The 5,401-nt window shown below is 36.0% G+C and overlaps 1 pseudogene; it reads right to left on the bottom strand.

Annotated features, from left to right (window-relative positions):
• Positions 1–4,881: 4,881 nt before the first annotated feature.
• Positions 4,882–4,979, bottom strand: LOC136327686 (U2 spliceosomal RNA; annotated as a pseudogene).
• Between the last annotated feature and the right edge of the window lie 422 nt (positions 4,980–5,401).

A 5,401-nucleotide genomic window follows, 5' to 3' on the forward strand; every position in this document is an offset into this window, starting at 1 on the left:
CAGTGGATAAAGCATCGACCTGGAAATACTGAGGTTGCTGGTTCGAAACCCTGGGCTTGCCTGGTCAAGGCACATATGGGAGTTGATGCTTCCAGCTCCTCCCCCCTTTCTCTCTCTCTGTCTCCCCTCTCTCTCTCTCTCCCTCTCCTCTCTAAAATGAATAAAAAAAAAAAATTAAAAAAAAAAAAAAAAAAAAGAAATGATGACATCGGATCATTTACAATAACATGGATGGACCTTGATAACATTATACGGACTGAAATAAGTAAATCAGAAAAAACTAAGAACTATATGAATCCATACATAGATGGGACATGAAAATGAGACTCAGAGACATGAACAAGAATATGATGGCAACTGGGGAGGGGGGGATGGGGCGAGGAAGGAGAGAAGGGGTGGGGGAGGGGAAAGGCACAAAGAAAACCAGATAGAAGGTGACAGAAGACAATTTGACTTTGGGTGAGGGGTATAGAGCATAATCAAATGTCAAAATAATCTGGAGATGTTTTCTCTCAACATATGTACCCTGATTTATCAATGTCACTGCATTAAATTTAATTTTAAAAAATGGAAAAAACCCCAAAAAAACTAAGTTCACTAATTGAATTCTATATAAGGGGACTTCCAGTGAATCTGTTTGGGAAATGACGTTTATCAGGTGATTGAAAATAGTGAATTTCTTAGCCATGCAGACAAATGGCTACTAATAAAATTGACTAGTTGATATTTGGTCTATGCTATACCTGATCATATACAATAATATAATTCAAAAAACACTACTAGTATAAAATAAATTATAAAAATTAAAAAGAAAACTACAATTTACTCTGGAACAACAGGAGATTGAAAATCAGTATACTGCTTATCCTGTTCAAAAACAAGATATATGTGAGCCTATGGCTCCTCCAATTTAAGGTAAAAAATTAATTGGTACTGGCAGGGGAAGGATTTTTCAATTCCCTGAAATCTCTGAAATGCAACAGGTGCTTATGCATCATAATAATTTAGAATCTAATTCTAGTAATTTTTCTGCATCTATTTTTCCAATTATTCGACAGCCTTTTCCTCTTAATGCTCCAAATCCTGGGGGAGGGCATAATATCCAATTTGACCAAACTGAATTTACTTTCTTAAAGCTAGTCAAACAATCTTTTTAATTTAATTTAATTTTATTTTATTTACTTATTTTTACAGAGACAGAGAGAGATAGTCAGAGAGGGATAGACAGGGACAGACAGACAGGAACGGAGAGATGAGAAGCATCAATCATTAGTTTCTTGTTGCGCATTGCGACACCTTAGTTGTTGTTCACTGATTGCTTTCTCATATGTGCCTTGACCGCGGGCCTTCAGCAGACCGAGTGACCCCTTGCTTAAGCCAGCGACCTTGGGTCTAAGCTGGTGAGCTTTGCTCAAACCAGATGAGCCCGTGCTCAAACTGGCGACCTCGGGGTCTTGAACCTGGGTCCTCTGCATCCCAGTCTGACGCTCTATCCTCTGCGCCACCACCTGATCAGGCATAGTCAAACAATCTGTTGCTACGTATGGACCTCAGTCCTCATATGTTCAAGGTCTTATCTCTTCCTATTGTAATGATCATTTAATCATTCCTTTGGATTGGGATTTACTTGCTAGTACAGTTTTGGAACCAGGACAATATTTACAATTCAAATCTTGGTGGAGAGAGGAGGCTTTTCGAATATCTCTCATGAACGCCAGAAATAATCCCCTGAGAGCTACTTTTGAAATGCTCATTAGCATTGATGCTAATGCAGCTGTGGGACAACAAAATGGTTATACTGATGCTGTTATAGCTCAGATTAGATCGCTTGTCTTAAAGCCTGAATGCAAATCACTGGAGTTAGACACAAGGAAGAAAAGCTTGCAGCTTTACATCAGTTGGTACAAATTCAATTAGATTTAGGACATATAGAAGAATCATGAAGTCCTTAGAATTCTCTAGTCTTTGTAATAATAAAATAAATAAATATTAATTGTCTTTGGTGTTTTAGCTATGATCCTCTGAGCTATCGTTTTGTTTCTTTCTTATTCTTTGCTTGTATTGGATCTGACTATAGAAAATATCCCAGCAGCTGCCAAGAGAATTTTCTTGAGGAAATTTTGTTTAGTCTCATCCATCGTCAGTCCCTCTGTCAGAAAATGCCCTGATTAAAATCAGGCAGGTATCTTTCTAGTCTGACTGTGCTCTGAAATCCTGGGTTTCTCTTTGGTTTGTCTGGTCTGGTTTGTCTGATTCTATTTTCTGTTCAGTTTTTGTTTGATGTTGTCTAAAATGTGATTTTTAAGGCCTGAATTAAGTGTTTACATACAAAAATTAAAAATGCCGACTTTTATATTGAAAAAATAGTTTCATCCATATATTTTTTGCTTTAAAATTAGAAATTATAAGGAGCGCTCATTTAAATTTAAATTGAATTGAATATAGATCCTTAAGACTTGCTAATTTGGTTAATACATTGTAAGGTATATTCAAAGTTTGAAATGAAATAAGAATTCAAGTATTAGAATTAATTAAAGTTATATGTTATACTTGTGTTTCTGTGTTGAAAATTGTCTTGTTTGTGTGTAAAATATGCTCAAATTTGTAAAACTAAGGAATTAAATAAAATTAAGTCACTTTAAGAGTTTATCTCAAGCTGCTTCAGCCAGTTGGCTACTTGTAAGGCAACATCCTGAAAAAGGAGGCACTGAGGAAAGCGGGAATTTAGTTCCTCTAATGCCCTATAATAGACTTAACAATACAAAAGACTTTTAGATATAGAAGTTAATGCATCTTTTATTACTAAGCAACATTAGTTTTCTTTTTAGCCCACTTAGGCAGTAGTCAACTAAGCTGCATGGCTTAGGAAAAGTCCCTAACAAAGCTCTAAAATTTTTTTTACAATAGAAAAATAACAAGGGTCATTTGGCCTCTAATAAAGAAAAACATTTATCTTATAAATAATTAAAAGAGCAACTTTTTAAATTACAGTCTAAACTTTCTGACAAGGAGTTTATTATGCTCACTATAACCAAATTTCTGCCAAAGCTCTTAAAGCAGTGGTTCTCAACCTGTGGGTCGCGACCCTGGCGGGGGTCGAACAACCAAAACACAGCCTAAGGCAACCCCTGTGTTTTGGTCATTCAACCCCGCTGGGGTCGCGACCCACAGGTTGAGAACCACTGTCTTAAAGAGTTAAAAACTACTTGCTCCCAATATAAAACTAACTGTCTTTATACGCAGTTAGAACTGCTATACTCCTTCATGGACTCTGAATGTTTTATTTCAAAAAATTTAGAAATATTAGCTCGAACTGTTCTTTCAAAAGCAAAAGAGTTACAATTTATGACTTAGTAGGAGAATCAAGCTAATCAAAATGCTAATGCTAACCCTCTTATTAATATTTATTACACAAGAACATTTTTTTTAACATTTTTAAAAAAGTTTTTTTATTTATTCATTTTTGGAGAGGAGAGAGAGACAGAGAGGGAAAGAGAGGAGAGAGAGACAGAGAGAGAGAAGGGGGGAGGAGCTGGAAGCATCAACTCCCATATGTGCCTTGACCAGGCAAGCCCAGGGTTTCAAACAGGCGACCTCAGCATTTCCAGGTTGACGCTTTATCCACTGCGCCACCACAGGTCAGGCAACACAAGAACTTTTTAAATAGACAGTTTGCTAATTTACAACAGCAATGTAGGCAAAATATAGGGGTGAGAATTTGCTCCTATCTCCACAACTACAGGACTAGTAAATACCTTCCAGAAAATTGAAGCGTCAGCATAAGTCAAAAATAGAAAAAAGGGAGATTTTAACAATTAAATAAACTTACCCAGGAGGCAAAAAATGTTTTAATTAAGACTAAGACTTCAAAAAACATCTTTGACTCTGTTTCTAGCAATGTTAGCTGTTGTGTCTATAACAATAAGCAGAACTAACTATTCTTACTAAGTTTATATTACTTAAATAAGCAATGTTGAATAGCCCAACACTATATCAACATTATGTCAATCAACCTTTAAAAAAATTCATCAAAAATATTCTCAATCTTTAATAATCCATTATATAAATGACATATTAATAGCTTGTAAACATAATGCTGAACTTTCAGTCATCCTTAAAAATGCTTCTAAAACCTTAAATCGGTAGTTTAATTGTTACCGAAGACAAAATTCAAACATCCTGTCCTATTAACATTGTTACTGATTCACAATATGTAAAACATAGAGTTAAACTTATAGAAACAATTTACATTTCAAATAATGGTTCTGAATTACACAAATTGTTTCAAGAATTACAACTCTTATTGTAGGAATGAAATTTGCCTATGTATATAACTCACATTTGTTCTCACACAGCTTTACCAGGACCTATGTCTACTACAGATAATGAAATTAATCAATTACTCATTAGATCAATAAAAATAGCTACTGGCCCTGGCTGGTTGGCTCAGTGGTAGAGTGTTGGCCTGGCATTCAGGAGTCCCAGGTTCAATTCCCAGCCAAGGCACACAGGAGAAGCGCCCATCTGCTTCTTCACCCCTCCCCCTCTCCTTCCTCTCTGTCTCTCTCTTCCCCTCCCACAGCCAAGGCTCCATTGGAGCAAAGTTGGCCCCGGGCGCTGAGGATGGCTCCATGGCCTCTGCCTCAGGCGCTAGAATGGCTCTGGTTGCAACAGAGCGATGCCCCCGATGGGCAGAGCATCGCCCCCTGGTGGACATGCTGGGTGGATCCCAGTCGAGCGGGCGCTTGCGGGAGTCTGTCTGACTGCCTCCCCATTTCCAACTTTGGAAAAAAAAAAAAGAAAAAAAAAAGCTAATAAGTTTTATACAAAGACTCATACAAATAGAAAAGGTTTAATACAAAAATTTAAAATAACCTGGCAAGAAGCTCAGAATATTGTTAAAAACTGTACTCAATATAGTATTAAACTGATAAGAACAGATACTACACTTGATCTTAGCCAAAAGGCCGAGAAGCAATTCAATATAGTATTATAAATACTCCTCTATTACCAAGAAGAATGAATCCTAGAAGACAACACAGTAATAACCTGTAACAAATAAATATTACTCATATTTCTTCTTTTAAAAAAACTATCTTTGTATGGTTTTATTAATATTTATTCTTCCTTTCAATAGACCACACCTTTGCCTAGAGAAAAGTCTGATTGTGTCATTCAACATCTTATTGAAACTTTTAATTTATAGGCATTCCTAAAGCAATTAAAACTAACAATAGTCCTGCCTATACATCTACTAAATTTCAACAATTCTTAGCATTTTAAAATATTAAACATACTACTAAAATTCCATATAATCCACAAGAACAAGCAATTATTGAACACAGTAATTGCACTCTGAAAAATATGTTACTTAAACAAAAGGGGGGATAAGAAAGGAGAT

The sequence above is a fragment of the Saccopteryx bilineata genome, chromosome 2 (assembly GCF_036850765.1).
Source record: "Saccopteryx bilineata isolate mSacBil1 chromosome 2, mSacBil1_pri_phased_curated, whole genome shotgun sequence".
Classification (NCBI taxonomy): Eukaryota; Metazoa; Chordata; class Mammalia; order Chiroptera; family Emballonuridae; genus Saccopteryx; species Saccopteryx bilineata.